Raw genomic sequence first — 21600 nt, 5'->3', positions numbered from 1 at the left:
CGACAGGTATTTCAAGAAGCTAGGGTCATGAGTATCATGGATATTACAGTGGAGCTGCAGTACTTATATAGTGTACGCTAACTAACCATGAATGAATGGATGTACAGTAAAAAGGTCACTTGTTTTCTTTACCTAACTAGACATTTTAGTGTTATTTAGCTCTTCACTTCTAGAAGTGTGAAGAAATATAGTTTTACATTATAGATTTAAAATATAGTCTGTAAACCTATTGTACAAAAAGTTAACATGACATTTTATATTTGGGGGGTGTCAGTTGAGCTGGAGCTTTCGAATGACCTTTTCTTTGCCTATATCATAGATAAGAAAGAATGATAAAGAGCAGGTTTGGCCGACCATCCCTGAAGCCCTTATGTAGTATCAGTTTACTGGGATCACCAGTGCATGACAGTGTTGATGAAAGCTTGACACACACATCGCGGCCATGAAAGGTTTTCAAAGCCAAAGGTACGATATTCTGACAGGTCTGTATCAACTTGCAAGAGGCCCTTTCCCTCCAGTTAAATACATGCTCCGGAACTTTGGTAATTACTAAGTCATTTTACAACCTCCCGCTTTGGACTGGATGTGTCAATGTGCAGTTCATACATGCATAATCTATGAGCAGAATTACTGTCTTACTTAAACTAGCCACAATATACTTCATTTGAAAGCGACTGTTTACTGAAAGCTGTGTGGTTGACATTTTCCAAAATGGTCACCCACTTGGGCCAGCCCCCTGCCAATTTGAGATCAAGACAATGAGCTTCAGCCAGTGGATACTCCTCAGAGGAGGTGTCAATGGCGTGCGTACTGGGCGCGGAGTCAGGTGCAGGAGAGCAGAGAGTTGTGAACAGGCGCACACTTTATTGAGGCAGGAGAAACCAACAGACGGACGCCACTGCGTTGAAACCTCCAGCCAATGAAAAAGTGCAAATGTGCAAACAGTCACAATAATATTGTATAAACACAATAACATACCTCATGAAATAAAACGCATACCAGTAAAGCGTGTCAACATAGACATGTCTTCCATCTACCCTCATTATCCCCTGTGTATTTATACCTGTGTTCTCTGTTTGTCTGTTGCCAGTTCGTTTTGTTCGTCAAGCCTTCTCCTTGCTCCTGTCTTTTCTAAAGTTTCTGTTTTCTAGTTATCACGGTTTTGGCCATTCTGCCTGCCCTGACCCTGACCCTGAGCCTGCCGTCCTGTACTTTGTCCCACCACACTGGATTATTGACCTCTGCCTGCCCTGACCCTGAGACTTCCTGTCATTCTGTACCTTTTGGACTCTGATCTGGATTACTGACCTCTGCCTGCCCTTGACCTGTCGTTTGCACATCCATAATCTCCTAGCCTACCCCAGTGTCCTGAGAACCCCGCTTACCTTCTCTGGAGCGCTTCGCTGGAGATTCCGGAACCTGCCGGGCTTTTCTCTCCCAGTGCTCCTTAATTTTTGAGCTGCAGCCTCTTCGTTCCCCTCGGACCACTCGAGGATAGCGTACATCATTATGCTGATGTCCGGGAGGTCATGGGCATGGGCTACGGCGGTGTGGGAGCAACAGTCCACCGTCTGCCTCAGTCTCAGTCTAGAGGAGTTTGTGGCGGAAGTTCGGAAGGTATTTAATTCTCTGTTGTCCAGGAGAGAGGCTGCTGGTAAGCTGCTCCAGCTACATCAAAACTCCCGTAGTATGGCAGACTACACAATAGATTTTCGCTCGCTGCCGGCAGAGAGTGCCTGGAACACGGAAGCATTGTTCGACATGTTCCTTCACGGATTATCGGAGGTGGTCAAAGATGAGCTTGTAGCCTGGGAGCTACCCTTGGACCTTGACTCCCTCATAGACTTGACCAACCTGGATCGATGAGCGGCTTTGAGAACATAGAAGGGAAAGGGAATCTGTGCCCTGTCATCCTTGTTCACCCTCGATTCCCACCCCACCTCCGAAGAATCCTGGAGACCCCCGAAGTCTACATGTCCGAGTGACTTCGATGTCGTCCGAGTTCTCTTGGGAATCACTGAGGGCTGCCGACTCACCTCCTTCGGAGTCCAGGCACCTGGGCAGGGCTAGATTGACTCTGGCTGAGCGCTTACGCCGACTCCACACCTAGAGCCGTCTATATTGTGGACCTACGGGACATTTCGTAGCTACCTGCCCATTAAAAAACAAGGCTCATCAAGAAGGGGAGAGTACTCTAGTCGGCCTTATGGAGAACTTTCCCTTTACTCACATCCCTTTCCATTCCATCCTGCTCTGGGGGAATCAGTCAATCCTCTGGGTACTCAATCTCTCCGGGTGCCCAGCTCTGACGCAACCCTGGCATCCGAGCTGGGCATCCCCACTCAGCCCCTTTCCATTCCCATGGACGTTAGAGCGCTATACGGGCGCTCTATAGGCCGGGTCACTCACAATACCACTCCCATCAACCTATGAGTGTCAGGGAACCACAGCGAGGCAATCCAATTTATGCTAAGGTTCCCAAGGTATTGGGATTCTTTTGGCTCTTTTGGGATTCTTTTGGCTCAAGCGACAATCCCATCATAGACTGGACAGCTGTGCCATTCTGGGCTGGTGCCCGTTCTGCCACGTCCATTGTCTGAAATCAGCACAGCCTGCCCTTGGACGTCTTCCTGAAGGCTCGGAAGTTGGCCCGGACCTCTCCGCCATTCCCACGGAGTACCAGGACCTCCAGAAGGTGTTCAGTAAGGCCTGGGCCACTTCACTTCCGCCGCACCCACCTTATGACTGCAGGATTGACCTTCTCCCAGGCATCACTCCACCCCAGGGAGGACTGTACCCTTTGTCGGATCTGGAGACCAAGGCTATGGAGACCTACACTGAGGACTCTCTAGCTGCAGGGTTCATCCCTCCTTCTGCTTCCCTTGTCAGCGCAGGGTTCTTTGTGGAGATAAAGGAAAAAAACCTGCGCCCGTGCAGCGCCTACCTCTTATTTCCTCTGCCTGGTGCAGATACAGGAACTATGAGTATCTCTCATGCCATTTGGCCTTACCAACACCCCTGCTGTGTTCCAGGCTCTGGTTAATGATGTTCTCCGCAACATATTGAACCAGTGCATATTTGTCTACCTCGACGACATCCTTGTCTTCTCCCACTCCGCCCAAGAACACATACTCCACGTCCGACAGGTTCTCTAACACCTCCTGGTGAACCAGCGGTCCTCTGCTCGGTCCTGGAATGGGCCCACTCCTTCAGAATTGCCTGCCACCCAGGCTCCCGGAGGACCTTGACCTTTGTGCGACAACGCTTTTGCTGGCCTACCATGGTTCCCGACGTCTCCGCATTCGTCGCCGCATGCACGATCTGTGCACAGAACAAGACTCCTCTGCAAGCTCCGGCTGGTCTCCTTCAACCTCTGCCTGTCCCTCACTGTCCCTGGTCTCACATATCCCTGGACATTGTCACGGGTCTCCCCCCAGTCTGATGACAACACCAACATCCTGACCGTAGTGGATCGGTTTTCCAAAGCCGCCCACTTCATTCCTCTCCCCAAGCTACCCTCTGCCAAAGAAACGGCCCAGCCCATGGTGCAGCATGCCTTCTGGATCCTAGGACTGCCAGTGGACATGGTCTCTGACCGAGGTCCTCAGTTCTTGTCCCGGCTCTGGAAGGCTTTCTGCACACTCATTGGGTTGTCGGCCAGCCTGTCCTCCGGGTTCCACACCCAGTCCATTGGCCAGTCAGAGCGAGCCAACCAAGACCTGGAGATGACTCTGCGCTGCCTGGTCTCTGCCAACCCCACCACCTGGAGCCAGCAACTAGTGTGGGTCGAATACGTTCGCAACACCCTTCCTTGCTCTGTCACGGGTCTATCGCCCTTTGAGTGTTCCCTGGGGTATCAGCCCCCGCTCTTCCCAAAGCAGGAGGAAGAGGTCGACATACATTCGGCCCAGATGTTTAACTGCCACTTTCATCGTACCTGGAAGAGAGCCTGGTCGGCCCTTCTGAAGACCACCTCCAGGTATTGACGACAAGAGGATCACCACAGGACCCCAGCTTCCCTATATGGTCTCGGGTAGAAGGTATGGCTGTCCACCCGGGATCTGACCCTACGGGTGGAATCCCGCAAACACTCCCCCTGGTTTATCGGCTCTTTACCCATCTCCAAGGTTATGTGCCCCTCTGCTGTTCGTCTTCTGTTGCCCCGTACCCTCCGTATAACTCCCACCTTTCATGTTTCCAGAATTAAACCCATGTCTCACAGCCCCCATGTCTCACAGCCTTTGTCTCACAGCCCTTTGTCGCCTGTCTCCCGTGTTCTCTGTTTGTCTGTTGCTAGTTCGATTTGTTTCACGAAACCTACCAGCATTTTTCCCTTGCTCCTGTCTGTTCTAGTTCCTGTTTTCTAGTTTTGACCATTCTGCCTTCCCTGACCCTGAGACTGCCTGCCGTTCTGGACCTTTTGCGCCCTATCTGGATTACTGACCTCTGCCTGCCCTTGACCTGTCGTTTTGCCTGCCCCTGTATTAGTTATAAACTTTTGAATGGACTTGAATTTGCCCTTTAACCCTAAACAGTGCAAACAACCACCCTCCCAAACTCTGTAAACAACTTTGTCCTAAAAACATTTTTTTCAGGTTTGCACGTTGTGCAGCATTTTATTTTCATCTTTCATGCTATCTACAGTGCAATATGTTCCTTAGGCTATGATATAAATATGACTTGGCACTGACACTAATAGTGTAATAGATGAATGGTTAAGTAATTAAAGCATATCAAACATAATTTAACTGTTGGTTCACTTCCAACTGGGCACACAATGGTTGAATTAACGTCATTTCCACATCATAGAAAGGAAATGACATTGAACCAACGAAGAACAGATGTTGAATTGACGTCTGTGCCCAGTGGGTTGGTTGTTGTTGTTGGAATAAGTCTTTACATTGTTGTTGTGTAATCGAAGAAATGCCACAAACGTTTGTATCGAATTGCCCAAAATTGTACTTGTAATCTATTTTTTCTTATAGGAACCTACAGTAGATCACAAGATACATTTTGCTTTGCTTTCCTTCGTGAGTCTTTCATATGAATGTTAGTCAGGTGAACCTAAAAGGCATGCTGACCTGACAAAAAGCACTCTACATATGTTAGTTTGTTTTGACTGTCTGCCTCTCTGCACTTTCAGTTGGGCGTTTGACTGCATTATTACTTCACAAACTGCCATTGTACAGGGAGAACTGATAAAGGGTCTACACACATACCTGAGTGAATGGTTGTGTTTTTAATTTCAGTTTTTGGGTCTACTGATGGTTGTCTAAAATGTGTCATGTGATGTTCTGGTATACAGATTGCCTAGGGGACAACCAGATGCTTCTCCCAATCACACATAGCTTGTATGGATTGGCTCATTCAAAACTCTGCTGAACCGGTTCTATTGAGGCTTATCTCTGTGCTCCCTTGTAAAAGCTGATATGTTCATTATTGTCATGAGCCTTCTCCCTCAATGAGTTACCCGTGCCATTATATTGTCTCTCCAAAGATATTGCATGCATAACTGTACTCATCACACCTGCAACCTTCATGAAAAAGAAAAGCCAAGCTTCTATATGTGGTTTGTAGATATGCCTAGGCCTACTGTTCCATGTGTAGCGCACAGCAAGGCATCTCTTACTTAGACATTATTATCAGGGTAGCTTATAGTGATAACACTGATTCACTCACTATAGTGAACCTAAGCTCTGGAGGTTAGGTGAGACGCTATCTCTTCATCTCTGTTATTTCTGACCTGTCGCCCAGGGGTCACTCCCCCCCATGGTGACAACAGCATACTGGATAACCCTATAGATTCTCAGTCTAGTTGGTTTTGGGGCATGTGTGCTCCTCATTTGATGGGCAGTCACATAGGCAAAGATCAGAGAGGTCTCAGGTATAGGACTGTTTACTATCTCTTTCTCGCTCCGTTTCCCCTGCAGCTACTCCACACCTCTCTCTGCTCTAGCAACACACTGCATGAGAGAGAGAGTGAGGAACTGTCATTTGGTTTGGAATGTAATAACAAAAATACCTTCCGAAACACACATACTTGACTTGCACACAAGCGTAATCACTTATTCTCAGATCACTTGTGGAAGAGGAGTTAATAGGCGCGCTCTCACATCTACAGTCTTCGATGGAGTCCCCCACTTTAGAATTTCTCTCCGAGCCTCATTACTAAGCATGGAAGCACAGTAGTACTATAACGTTCCGTAACAGACACACCTCCACACACACAGGTTTACAGGCTATGTGTGAAGTACCTGTATGGTGTATGTTATCGTAGGTTGTATAAAGGACAGGTCCTTTCTTGTGCTTATCGCATCGGATCAGGTGCCACGGCTCCAGTAGCCGGTTCTGTTACAGCGCACGTCCCTTATTTGAACCCCTCCCTACACAAGCAACTCCCCCGTCGCCACATGTCCCATCAGCCATGCCTGATGGCCAGATTGTCTTATCTGAGAGGCCCAGGAGCCAGCCTGTAGATGGAGTGACAATAGAACACTTCATTGCACAAATCTTGCACGCATATTTGTGGTAGTGCAGCTGCTGGAATTCTACAGTTGATGCCTGTGGGGACAGGGGTGGTTGACAAACTGAGGGGTGTGTGTGTGTGTGTGTGTGTGTGTGTGTGTGTGTGTGTATATATTATGTTATTTATTTATTTGGATTGTGTGTCTATGCTAATGAAAAGTAATTATTCAAATGTTAATGGGCCTTTATTTGAGGTGGAATCTGTGGTAAAACTTGAACAGTCTTGAGATGTTTCAATACATAGGCCTATTGGAACTGCGTTATGGCATATCACAATGTCTAGTGTTCATGTTTAATAGATGAAATATGTTACAACGTTTGAGACTCTTAGCAGAACAAAGGAAATGACAACAGAGATAGTGTTTGTACCAGCACGGGACAGGCTTGCATCTGGCTTACAAAAACTGTTGGGACACCATGTGTGTCTCCCCACTACGCCTGGGTGAGTGTGCTGGAATGACAGGGATTCCTGGCATCTCACAGGCATCCGGCATAGCCAACCTAATCCTGTATCGCATTTAGGTCCATATCGCACATCTCTAGCCCTGGTTACAATCGCATTAACATGTGATTGTCGTCATCTGATCAAGGGGCGCCAGGGTAGCCTAGTGGTTAGAGCATTGGACTAGTAACCGGAAGGTTGCAAGTTAAAATCCCCAGATCTGTCGTTCTGCCCCTGAACAAGGCAGTTAACCCACTAGGCTGTCATTGAAAATAAGAATTTGTTCTTAACTGACTTGCCTGGTTAAATAAAGGTTTTTAAAAAAAGATGAACTGATCGAGATTTGTTTTGTCTACACATAAAGTGGGGCAAAAAAGTATTTAGTCAGCCACCAATTGTGCAAGTTCTCCCACTTAAAAAGAGGAGAGAGGCCTGTAATTTTCATCAGAGGTACACTTCAACTATGACAGACAAAATGAGAAAATAAATACAGAAAATCACATTGTAGGATTTTTAATGAATTTATTTGCAAATTATGGTGGGAAGAAGTATTTGGTCACTTACAAACAAGCAAGATTTCTGGCTCTCACAGACCTGTAACTTCTTCTAAAAATTGTAGACCTGCACCAGGCTGGGAAGACTGAATCTGCAATAGGTAAGCAGCTTGGTTTGAAGAAATCAACTGTGGGAGCAATTATTAGGAAATACACATACAAGACCACTGATAATCTCCCTCGATCTGGAGCTCCACACAAGATCTCACCCCGTGGGGTCAAGATGATCACAAGAACGGTGAGCAAAAATCCCAAAACCACACGGGGGGACCTAGTGAATGACCTGCAGAGAGCTGGGACCAAAGTAACAAAGCCTACCATCAGTAACACACTACGCCGCCAGGGACTCAAATGCTGCAGTGCCAGACGTGTCCCCCTGCTTAAGCCAGTACATGTCCAGGCCCGTCTGAAGTTTGCTAGAGAGCATTTGGATGATCCAGAAGAAGATTGGGAGAATGAAACCAAAATATAACTTTTTGGTAAAGACTCAACTTGTCGTGTTTGGAGGACAAAGAATGCTGAGTTGCATCCAAAGAACACCATACCTACTGTGAAGCATGGGGGTGGAAACATCATGCTTTGGGGCTGTTTTTCTGCAAAGGGACCAGGACGACTGATCCGTGTAAAGGAAAGAATGAATGGGGCCATGTATCGTGAGATTTTGAGTGAAAACCTCCTTCCATCAGCAAGGGCATTGAAGATGAAACGTGGCTGGGTCTTTCAGCATGACAATGATCCCAAACACACCGCCCCGGCAACGAAGGAGTGGCTTCGTAAGAAGCATTTCAAGGTCCTGGAGTGGCCTAGCCAGTCTCCAGATCTCAACCCCATAGAAAATCTTTGGAGGGAGTTGGAAGTCCGTGTTGCCCAGCAACAGCCCCAAAACATCACTGCTCTAAAGGAGATCTGCATTGAGGAAAGGGCCAAAATACCAGCAACAGTGTGTGAAAACCTACAGGCCTCTCTCATCTTTTTAAGTGGGAGAACTTGCACAATTGGTGGCTGACTAAATACTTTTTTGCCCCACTGTATATAAAATGTCTCGAGCTGCCCACTGTGTCTATATTGTGACCAGATTCTCTGGTCCCTTCCTTTATGCAAATTAATCCAACCTGCCTTGAACCTTGCCTTATGACACAAGCTGTAGAAATGAACAGAAAACAGCCGACTTAAAGTCAAACGTTTATACTCTCATCATTACAGCCTACCTTTGTTATCCAACGATTTAAGACTGGGTATACAGTCGTGGCCAAAAGTTTTGATAATGACACAAATATTAATTTTCACAAAGTCTGCTGCCTCAGTTTGTATGATGGCAATTTGCATATACTCCAGAATGTTATGAAGAGTGATCAGATGAATTGCAATTCATTGCAAAGTCCCTCGTTGCCATGCAAACATGTCAGTGATTCTCTTGTTAACACAGGTGTGAGTGTTGACGAGGACAAGGCTTAGTCAATAAGATTCTTGCTACGTAAGCTTAACTTTCTGAACATTCGAGACGTGTAGTCCACTTGTCATTCCAATCTCCTTGCATTAGCGTAGCCTTTTCTGTAGCCTGTCAACTATGTGTCTGTCTATCCCTGTTCTCTCCTCTCTGCACAGACCATACAAACGCTCCACACCGCGTGGCCGCGGCCGCCCTAATCTGGTGGTCCCAGCGCGTACGACCCACGTGGAGTTCCAGGTCTCCGGTAGCCTCTGGAACTGCCGATCTGCGGCCAACAAGGCAGAGTTCATCTCAGCCTATGCCTCCCTCCAGTCCCTTGACTTCTTGGCACTGACGGAAACATGGATCACCACAGATAACACTGCTACTCCTACTGCTCTCTCCTCGTCCGCCCACGTGTTCTCGCACACCCCGAGAGCTTCTGGTCAGCGGGGTGGTGGCACCGGGATCCTCATCTCTCCCAAGTGGTCTTTCTCTCTTTCTCCCTTACCCATCTGTCTATCGCCTCCTTTGAATTCCATGCTGTCACAGTTACCAGCCCTTTCAAGCTTAACATCCTTATCATTTATCGCCCTCCAGGTTCCCTCGGAGAGTTCATCAATGAGCTTGATGCCTTGATAAGCTCCTTTCCTGAGGACGGCTCACCTCTCACAGTTCTGGGCGACTTTAACCTCCCCACGTCTACCTTTGACTCATTCCTCTCTGCCTCCTTCTTTCCACTCCTCTCCTCTTTTGACCTCACCCTCTCACCTTCCCCCCCTACTCACAAGGCAGGCAATACGCTTGACCTCATCTTTACTAGATGCTGTTCTTCCACTAACCTCATTGCTACTCCCCTCCAAGTCTCCGACCACTACCTTGTATCCTTTTCCCTCTCGCTCTCATCCAACACTTCCCACACTGCCCCTACTCGGATGGTATCGCGCCGTCCGAACCTTCGCTCTCTCTCCCCCGCTACTCTCTCCTCTTCCATCCTATCATCTCTTCCCTCTGCTCAAACTTTCTCCAACCTATCTCCTGATTCTGCCTTCTCAACCCTCCTCTCCTCCCTTTCTGCATCCTTTGACTCTCTATGTCCCCTATCCTCCAGGCCGGCTCGGTCCTCCCCTCCCGCTCCGTGGCTCGACGACTCATTGCGAGCTCACAGAACAGGGCTCCGGGCAGCCGAGCGGAAATGGAGGAAAACTCGCCTCCCTGCGGACCTGGCATCCTTTCACTCCCTCCTCTCTACATTTTCCTCCTCTGTCTCTGCTGCTAAAGCCACTTTCTACCATTCTAAATTCCAAGCATCTGCCTCTAACCCTAGGAAGCTCTTTGCCACCTTCTCCTCCCTCCTGAATCCCCCCCCCCTCCTCCCTCTCTGCAGATGACTTCGTCAACCATTTTGAAAAGAAGGTCGACGACATCCGATCCTCGTTTGCTAAGTCAAACGACACCGCTGGTTCTGCTCACACTGCCCTACCCTATGCTCTGACCTCTTTCTCCCCTCTCTCTCCAGATGAAATCTCGCGTCTTGTGACGGCCGGCCGCCCAACAACCTGCCCGCTTGACCCTATCCCCTCCTCTCTTCTCCAGACCATTTCCGGAGACCTTCTCCCTTACCTCACCTCGCTCATCAACTCATCCCTGACCGCTGGCTACGTCCCTCCCGTCTTCAAGAGAGCGAGAGTTGCACCCCTTCTGAAAAAACCTACACTCGATCCCTCCGATGTCAACAACTACAGACCAGTATCCCTTCTCTCTTTTCTCTCCAAAACTCTTGAGCGTGCCGTCCTTGGCCAGCTCTACCGCTATCTCTCTCAGAATGACCTTCTTGATCCAAATCAGTCAGGTTTCAAGACTAGTCATTCAACTGAGACTGCTCTTCTCTGTATCACGGAGGCGCTCCGCACTGCTAAAGCTAACTCTCTCTCCTCTGCTCTCATCCTTCTAGACCTATCGGCTGTCTTCGATACTGTGAACCATCAGATCCTCCTCTCCACCCTCTCCGAGTTGGGCATCTCCGGCGCGGCCCACGCTTGGATTGCGTCCTACCTGACAGGTCGCTCCTACCAGGTGGCATGGCGAGAATCTGTCTCCTCACCACGCGCTCTCACCACTGGTGTCCCCCAGGGCTCTGTTCTAGGCCCTCTCTTATTCTCGCTATACACCAAGTCACTTGGCTCTGTCATAACCTCACATGGTCTCTCCTATCATTGCTATGCTGACGACACACAATTAATCTTCTCCTTTCCCCCTTCTGATGACCAGGTGGCGAATCGCATCTCTGCATGTCTGGCAGACATATCAGTGTGGATGACGGATCACCACCTCAAGCTGAACCTCAGCAAGACGGAGCTCCTCTTCCTCCCGGGAAGGACTGCCCGTTCCATGATCTCGCCATCACGGTTGACAACTCCATTGTGTCCTCCTCCCAGAGCGCTAAGAACCTTGGCGTGATCCTGGACAACACCCTGTCGTTCTCAACTAACATCAAGGCGGTGTCCCGTTCCTGTAGGTTCATGCTCTACAACATCCGCAGAGTACGACCCTGCCTCACACAGGAAGCGGCGCAGGTCCTAATCCAGGCACTTGTCATCTCCCGTCTTGATTACTGCAACTCGCTGTTGGCTGGGCTCCCTGCCTGTGCCATTAAACCCCTACAACTCATCCAGAACGCCGCAGGCCGTCTGGTGTTCAACCTTCCCAAGTTCTCTCACGTCACCCCGCTCCTCCGCTCTCTCCACTGGCTTCCAGTTGAAGCTCGCATCCGCTACAAGACCATGGTGCTTGCCTACGGAGCTGTGAGGGGAACGGCACCTCAGTACCTCCAGGCTCTGATCAGGCCCTACACCCAAACAAGGGCACTGCGTTCATCCACCCCTGGCCTGCTCGCCTCCCTACCACTGAGGAAGTACAGTTCCCGCTCAGCCCAGTCAAAACTGTTCGCTGCTCTGGCCCCCCAATGGTGGAACAAACTCCCTCACGACGCCAGGACAGCGGAGTCAATCACCACCTTCCGGAGACACCTGAAACCCCACCTCTTCAAGGAATACCTAGGATAGGGTAAGTAATCCTTCTCACCCCCCTAAAAGATTTAGATGCACTATTGTAAGTGGCTGTTCCACTGGATGTCATAAGGTGTATGCACCAATTTGTAAGTCGCTCTGGATAAGAGCGTCTGCTAAATGACTTAAATGTAAATGTAAATGTAAATGAGATCACTCTGTCATGCTGATTGAGTTCGAATAACAGACTGGAAGCTTCAAAAGGAGGGTGGTGCTTGGAATCATCGTTCTTCCTCTGTCAATCATGGTTACCTGCAAGGAAACATGTACCGTCATCATTGTTTTGCACAAAAAGGCCTTCACAGGCAAGGATATTGCTGCCAGTAAGATTGCACCTAAATCAACCATCAAGAACTTCAAGGAGAGCGGTTCAATTGTTGTGAAGAAGGCTTCGGGGCGCCCAAGAAAGTCCAGCAAGCGCCAGGACCGTCTCCTAAAGTTGATTCAGCTGCGGGATCATGGCACCACCAGTACAAAGCTTGCTCAGGAATGGCAGCAGGCAGGTGTGAGTGCATCTTCATGCACAGTGAGGCGAAGACTTTTGGAGGGCAGCAAAGAAGCCACTCTCCAGGAAAAACATCAGGGACAGACTGATATTCTGGAGAAGGTAGAGCGATTGGATTGCTGAGGACTGGGGTAAAGTCATGTTCTCTGATGAATCCCCTTTTTTTGTTTGGGGCATCCGGAAAAAAGCTTGTCTGGAGAAGACAAGGTGAGCGCTACCATCAGTCCTGTGTCATGCCAACAGTAAAGCATCCTGAGACCATTCATGTGTGGGGTTGCTTCTCAGCCAAGGGAGTGGGCTCACTCACAATTTTGCATAAGAACACAGACATGAATAAAGAATGGTACCAACACATCCTCCGAGAACAACTTCTCCCAACTATCCAGGAACAGTTTGGTGACGAACAATGCCTTTTCCAGCATGACGGAGCACCTTGCCATAAGGCAAAAGTGATAACTAAGTGACTTGGGGAACAAAACATCAATATTTTGGGTCCATGGCCAGGACATTCCCCAAACCTTAATCCCATTGTGGTCAATCAATGGATTGTGGTCAATCCTCAAGAGGCGGGTGGACAAACAAAAACCCACAAATTCTGATAAAACTCCAAGCATTGATTATGAATGAGTGGGCTGCCATCAGTCAGGATGTGTCCCAGAAGTTCATTGACAGCATGCCAGGGCGGATTGCAGAGGTCTTGAAAAAGAAGGGTCAACACTGCAAATATTGACTATTTGCATCAGCTTCATGTAATTGTCAATAAAAGCCTATGACACTTATAAAATGCTTGTAATTATACTTCAGTATTCCATAGTAACATCTGACAAAAATATCTAAAGACACTGAACCAGCAAACTTTGTGGAAATTCATATTTGTGTCATTTGTTTTGTTAGACTAGCGCAGATTTGGACATTATCAATCATGATCTTCAGGCCTAAGGGTTGAACTAGCAACTCTGCATTAACATGGCGAGAGCACTAGTTGTGCCATTAAAGGTTCAGACCTCTTGAGACTTGACAGTGAACACACTAGGCTGCACTCATAAACAGGGATGCTAGAAAATTAGGACTTGTGAATGGGATGCAAGACTGAGTGGAATTAACCTATACAATTAGCCCAGGCTAGACTAATTATTCTCCCTCTTGCACCAAAAATCCTAATTTGAACAGCGGGACCACATCGGTAAACCCACTGCTACTACCAGGAGTGGGATTTATCGGGATTCATCTACTTTTGGATAGATGCAAGGTACACTAACAAATAGGCTAGCTAGTTACACAAGTATATCATAATTAAGTATATTATTTGTATTGTTATTTGTAAACTTTGGCATGAAATGAGCAGCAGCAGTACAGAACCTTCGCTAGACCGGCACATTAGATTCCTCACTGTGTCACGTTCATCATAGTGAGGAGACCAAGGCGCAGCGTGATACAAACACATCTTCTTTAATTAACACGAAGAATACTAAACAAACTAACAAAAACGACCATGAAGCTAATACAACGAGTGGTGACATGCAACTACACAGACAATAACCCACAAAAACAAAAAGGTAAATGGCAACCTAAATAGGATACCCAATCAGAGACAACGATAAACAGCTGCCTCTGATTGGGAACCAATTCAGGCAACCATTGACCTACATTTACCTAGACATACCAAAAACCCCATAGATGTACAAAAACCCTAGAGAAGACAAAACACACATACCCCCTCGTCACACCCTGACCTAACCAAAATAATAAAGAAAACTAAGATAACTAAGGTCAGGGCGTGACACACTGACTAGAGGCGCAATTAAAAGGGATTTTTAAAATTTAGTTGTGATTTAACAATTGACTCAGAACATCCAATGTCCTTGTTTCTCTATTAACAATTGTAATTTTGAGAGTGAAAAACAAAACAAAATCTAAAACCAGGAAAAATAATACAGATAAAACATAATTTGGGAAAATATAAAACATAATTTTTTGGAAAAAATCACAGATTTTATAGGGCCCACTGAGTTGTTTATTAACCACTGTTTTACCAGGTATATCTTCTACACTAAAGACCTGGGGAAGACTTACAGGGAGGAGGAGAAGAATGTGCATATTTGAAAACTAGAAAAAAAATGTATAGCTCGTGACTTTTTTAAAAAGTAGCTCTCGTGCTAGAAAGGTTGGAGACCCCTGATCTACAGAATACACTTTCAATGGAATCTGTGAGTTTTTGGGGATTAGCTAGCACACTGGGTAGCTAGCTAGTTTTCAAACCTTGACTCTCCAGCTAGCTAGATACCTCCCTAAAGCTGGCAATTATGGTTTTGTCTGTACTCGCTAGTTAACTAGCTAGCTAACGTTAGCTGGGCCCAATGGCCTTATTTTCCTTGAACATTGTTCTCAGGGAATCCATACCCCAAGGGTATTACGTGAGACGCACTTAGCATGTTAACTTTGCTTATCGTAGAGAAATTAACATTCAATTCATTGGCAACAGCTCTGGTGGATATTCCTGCAGTCAGCATGGCAATTGCACACTCCCTCAAAACTTGAGACATCTGCGGCATTGTGATGTTTGACAAAACTGCACACTTTTTAGTTGCCTTTTATTGTCCCCAGCACAAAGTGAGCCTGTGCAATGATCATGCTGTTTAATCAGCTTCTCTATATGCCACACCTGTAAGGTGGATCAATTATCTTGGAAAAAGAGAAATGCTCACTAACAGGGATGTAAACACATTTGTGGAGAGAATTTGAGAGTGATAAGATTTTTGTGCGTACGGAAGAAATCGGGGATCTTTTATTTCAACAAATTTTTGTTCAGTGTAATAATTTGGGAAGTCAATCAATCCACCAGCATTGCCACATTGGAAAAATCGAATGATTAATTATTGAAATGTTAAAATTGCATGGTGACCGAGAAACTAATTGGTACAATTTAAGGCCAAGTGGAAAACAATATTGCAAGCACTAGAGATGGGGGTGTGAGCATGGGGGTCTGGGCAGATGAGATGTCATATTTTTTTGCGTGTGTCTGAACATTTTGTTTGTATATATAAATCTGTTTTTTGGGACTTAAAAAATGTGTGAATTTTGTGGAAACTTGCCCATTTGTAACAAGCATGGTAACAAGCATTTGTTGTTACACCTCTGTAATTACAGACTACATTTACCACCAGTTACAAATTGTTATTACAGTTTAACTATGAGTTACAATTAACTGTAATACTTGTAATAAGGACCCCTTAAAATGAAGAGTTATCTTGTTTTCATATCAGGTAGAAAGATGGCCGCCAGTGTTCCTCCAGTTTATTGAGAAGCTAGGCTACTTTTAAGTAGTTAACCTTCAAGCTTTTCCTATTGAATTAGCTTAGCCAAATCATTGAGTGGAAAGTAACCAACATTAAAAAATAAATTAAACAAGTAGGCTAAAGTAGCTTGAATCCGTGGTTGGGATCTAACATTGAATATGAATAATGTAAATGCCAGCAGGAGTTCATTTGGGGGGGGGGAGAAGCTTTATGTATGAAATAGTATGAAAGAATTCATAAAAATTTGCACAAAAGCAGTCAGCAATTGGAGGAAATTGTGTAATGTACATCGGGCTCTCCCCAACTAAAAAAAATCTTGGTCAAACGAAAGTCGTCTTTTCTTTTGACCAATAGATTGTGTATTTTTCAATGTATAGACACACCCTATGTGTTTTAATAAAATCAGCTACAGTTGAAGTCGGAAGTTTACATACACTTTAGGTTGGAGTCATTAAAACTAGTTTTTCAGTCACTTCACAAATTTCTTGTTAACAAACTATAGTTTTGGCAAGTTGGTTAGGACATCTACTTTGTGCATGACACAAGTCATTTTTCCAACAAATGTTTACAGACAGATTATGATTTATTTAACTTATAATCCACTGTATTACAATTCCAGTGGGTCAGAAGTTTACATACACTAAGTTGACTGTGCCATTAAACAGCTTGGAAAATTCCAGAAAATGAGGTCATGGCGTTAGAAGATTCTGATAGGCAAATTGACATCATTTGAGTCAATTGGACGTGTACCTGTAGATGTATTTCAAGGCCTGCCTTCAAACTCAGTGCCTCTTTGCTTGACATCATGGGAAAATCAAAAGAAATCAGCCAAGACCTCAGAAAAATAATTGTAGACCTCCACAAGTCTGGTTCATCCTTGGGAGCAATTTCGAAACGCCTGAAGGTACCACGTTCATCTGCACATACAATAGTATGCAAGTATAAACACCATGGGACCATGCAGCCATCATACCGCTCAGGAAGGAGACGCGTTCTGTCTCCTTGAGATGAATGTACTTTGGTGTGAAAAGTGCAAATCAATCCCAGAACAACAGCAAAGGACCTTGTGAAGATGCTGGAGGAAACAGGTACAAAAGTATCTATATCCACAGTAAAAACCAGTCCTATATCGACATAACCTAAAAGGCCGCTCAGCAAGGAAGAAGACACTGCTCCAAAACCGCCATAAAAAAAGCCAGGCTACGGTTTGCAACTGCACATGGGGACAAATATCGTACTTTTTGGAGAAATGTCCTCTGGTCTGATGAAACAAAAATATAACTATTTGGCCATAATGACCATCGTTGTGTTTGGCGGAAAAAGGGGGACGCTTGCAAGCTGAAGAACACCATCCCAACCGTGAAGCACAGGGTTGGCAGAATCATGTTTTGCATTAAGATAAATTACCATAACCAAAGTAACAAACATTGTATATTTAAGCAATAAGGCACGAGGGGATGTGGTATACGGTCAATATTCCCCAGCCAAGGGCTGTTCTTATGCACGACGTATCACAGAGTGCCTGGACACAGCCCTTAGCCATGGTATATTGGCCATATACCACAAACCCCAGAGGGGCCTTATTGCTATTATAAACTGGTTACCAATGTAATTAGAGCAGTAAAAATAAATGTTTTGTCATACCTGTGGTATACGATCTGATATACCACAGCTGTCAGCCAATCAGCATTAAGGGCTCGAACCACACAGTTTATAATATAAATTATACAACAGGTGGGTCTAATCCTGAATGCTGATTGGTTAAAACCGCATTCCAGCTGTTGTCTAATCCACAAATTACCACTGGCTAAATCTATTAAGTTAAAATGTCCACATTTTCAGATCAAGCATAAATTGGCTTTTAGTCTAGGTCTCAGCAATGGATTCGTTCACCGAGATGAGCGAAGATATACAGTGTATATATATTTGTTACTGCTCGACTAAAACACTTGGTCAACCAACAGCCTAACGATCAAACAATCGACCAGTCAACTAATTATGGTCAGCCGTAAATGTACTCAATAAAACACTGACCTCCTTTATAAATGACCAAAGGGATCCCTTACACCAGGCTAACCTCTGTCAAATTGATATTTTGCCCATGAGCCAGGGCTTTTGTTTGTCGACTTCAAAAGTCACATTAATCAAGATGGCGAGACACTATGTACAGAACATGGTCGATATGTTATCCTCTCCGCCCATCAATCATTGTCCCAACCTGAGCAAGCAGGTCATTTACTAATCTGAGTATATGCTATCAGTTTAGAGAAGAATGCTCCTGAGTTAAACTATGGGGCTAAGTAAGTGAAACTCAATTGTTTTGAAGGAGCTGATGATTTAGATGTGCCCTGTAGTCTACCCTGTCAACGTACCGTGGGGAGAAATGGTAGTGGGTCTCACAGAAAAGGCAGGATGAAACATGTTAGGAAAACAACAGTTAACTTATTTACAGTTGAAGTCAGAAGTTTACATACACCTTAGCTAAATACATTTAAACTCAGTTTTCCACAATTCATGACATTTAATCCTAGTAAAAATTCCCTGTCTCTAGGTCAGTTGTGATGGCCACTTCAATGCCTTGACTTTGTTGTCCTTAAGCTTTGGAAGTATGCTTGGGGTCATTGTCCCTTTGGAAGACCCATTTGCGACCAAGCTTTAACTTCCTGACTGATGTCTTGAAATGTTGCTTCAATATATCCACATCATTTTCCTCATCATGATGCCATCTATTTTGTTAAGTGCACCAGTCCCACAACAAAGCACCCCCACAACATGATGCTGCCAACCCTGTGCTTCACTGTTGGGATGGTGTTCTTCGGCTTGCAAACCTCCCCCTTTAACCTCCAAAACACAACGATGGTCATTATGGCCAAAAGGTTATATTTTTTGTTTCATCAGACCAGAGGACATTTCTCTAAAAAGTACGATCTTTGTCCCCATGTGCAGTTGCAAACCAAAGTCCGGCTTTTTTATGGCGGCTTCTTCCTTGCTGAACAGCTTTTCAGGTTATGTCGATATAGGACTCGTTTTTCTGTGGATATAGAAACTTTTGTACCCGTTTCCTCCAGCATCTTCACAAGGTCCTTTGTACAGATGAATGTGGTACCTTCAAGACTTTGGAAATTGCTCCCAAGGATGAACCAGACTTGTGGAGGTCTACAATTATTGATTTCTTTTGATTTTCCCATGATGTCAAACAAAGAGGCACTGAGTTTGAAGGTAGGCCTTGAAATACATCCACAGGTACACCTCCAATTGACTCAAATGATGTCAATTAGCCTATCAGAAGCTTCTAAAGCCATGACATAATTTTCTGGAATTTTCCAAGCTGTTTAAAGGCACAGTCAACTTAGTGTTGTAACGGCGTTCTTCGTTTGTAGAAAGAGAGTCGGACCGAAATGCAGCGTAGTGGTTACTCATGACTTTAATAGAAAAAGTGACACATGAAATAACGATACAAAATACAAAACAACAAACGGAATGTGAAACCTATTACAGCCTATCTAGTGAAACTACACAGAGATAGGAACAATCACCCACGAAATACAAAGCGAAACCAGGCTACCTAAATACGGTTCCCAATCAGAGACAACGAGAATCACCTGACTCTGATTGAGAACCGCCTCAGGCAGCCAAGCCCATACAACACCCCTACTCAGCCGCAATCCCAATAATACAAAAAACCCAAAATACAACAACATAAACCCATGTCACACCATGGCCAGACCAAATAATTAAAGAAAACACAAAATACTAAGACCAAGGCGTGACAAGTGTATCTAAACTTCTGACCCACTGAAATTGTGATACAACGAATTATACCGGTAAGTGAAATAACCTGTCTGTAAACAATTGTTGGAAAAATAACTTGTGTCATGCACAAAGTAGATGTCCTAACCGACTTGCCAAAACTATAGTTTGTTAACAAGAAATTTGTGGCGTGTTTGAAAAACAATTTTGAATGACTCCAACCTAAGTGTATGTAAACTTCTGACTTGAACTGTACTTATAGCTCTGCCTACTCCAGACGAGTTGTTTTTCAAATTAAATATTTTAAATGAATATTAAAGCATTAAACCTCTCACGTAGCCCTTTTCTGCAGTCAAATGACCTAGTGGTCTCATGGATGGAATGTTGTTAATATTTTTCATAAATTCATAATAAAATAAAAATAAAACATGTTTTTTTTAATCTGCCAAAAATGTGAAGTTTCGATTTTTTTTATATTTCGGTCTTCTGTGATATATATAAAGTGCAATATTGGTATGCAAACTCAAAATAAATACATTTCAACTCTATATCCTTTCGTTCCAGTTCTCTGCTGCCTGTGACTGGAACGAATTGCAAAAATCGATGAACTTGGAGACTTTTATCTCCCTCACCAACTTCAAACATCTGCTATCTGAGCAGCTAACCGATAGCAGCTGTACATAGTCCATCGGTAAATAGCCCACCCATTTTTACCTACCTCATCCCCATACTGTTTTTATTTAGTTACTTTTCTGTTCATTTGCACACCAATATCTCTACCTGTACATGACCATCTGATCATTTATCACTCCAGTGTTAATCTGCAAAATTGTAATTATTCGCCTACCTCCTCATGCCTTTTGCAAACAATGTATATAGACTCCCCTTTTTTTCTACTGTGTTATTGACTTGTTAATTGTTTACTCCATGTGTAACTCTGTGTTGTCTGTTCACACTGCTATGCTTTATCTTGGCCAGGTCGCAGTTGCAAATGAGAACTTGTTCTCAACTAGCCTACCTGGTTAAATAAAGGTGAAATAAAATGTAAAAAATAAAAATATCTGACATAATACACGTCTTATTTTTTCTATGCCCATCAAGATGTGTGTGAGGTGTATACTTTTGTTTCAAAGTAGATTTGTTTTAAGACGACCAAGAACAACTTTGTGTGACGCTGATTTAGCCCACCGCAGTAAAAGGTTATTAAAGCGTCAGTCAGACAACAGGTAGAATGAATGGCTTATTATTGCCCTTTTTCTTTATCCAGAAAACAATCTTTCTGTTTCGGTTAATTGAACATGTACAGTTTTCCTCTTGTTATAGGTCACTGACTGACAGTCACTCATATCATATCAGTAAAACAATTCATTGGTACATTTGTTAGTCTAGTCAGCTATCTAAACTTGTAGTAATCACATCTGAATTTCCGACATGCTCGCAGGGCACATGGCCAGAAGGGCTCAATTCGAAACGAAGACAGTCAAATCAGGAAATAAACTTAAATACCCCCTGTTTTTACAAGTATCATGTATGTGAAAAAATATATATACACATTTAAGTAACTTTTGTCCTCTGAAGTGTTTGATGGGCCAGTAAAATCCAGAGTTACTGTAAGTTCTACTTTCATTTTGCTGTGGCTTAGCTACAGTAGCCCTACAGTATGCCATCAGTCATCATCATTAGTGGAATTCGTCAATTCATTCAATTTTAATTGACCTTCATTGACTGAATTAAATATGAAATGACCCCAACTCTTCAGACAGTCAAACAGGCACGTAGGTAGGCAGGAAGCTTGACAGACGATCAGGATTCAACTTCATAGATTGGCTTTGTGCCTGTGGTAGGCTTTTAGTTGAGATTCTCTAAACCATAACAGCATTCCTGCTAGGTGCTCTTCTCTAAAGGAGAAAGATAGTGGACATAGTGAGTGATGGCTGCTCCTTACAGGAGAAAGATGTGCACAGACCTGCCTCCATCCCCTCTCACACCCTACTCCCCCAAAACCTGTCTCAACACCCCCACCCATCTATC

The sequence above is a fragment of the Oncorhynchus keta genome, chromosome 31 (genome assembly GCF_023373465.1).
Source record: "Oncorhynchus keta strain PuntledgeMale-10-30-2019 chromosome 31, Oket_V2, whole genome shotgun sequence".
Lineage (NCBI taxonomy): Eukaryota > Metazoa > Chordata > Actinopteri > Salmoniformes > Salmonidae > Oncorhynchus > Oncorhynchus keta.
This window is presented reverse-complemented; position numbering follows the sequence as displayed.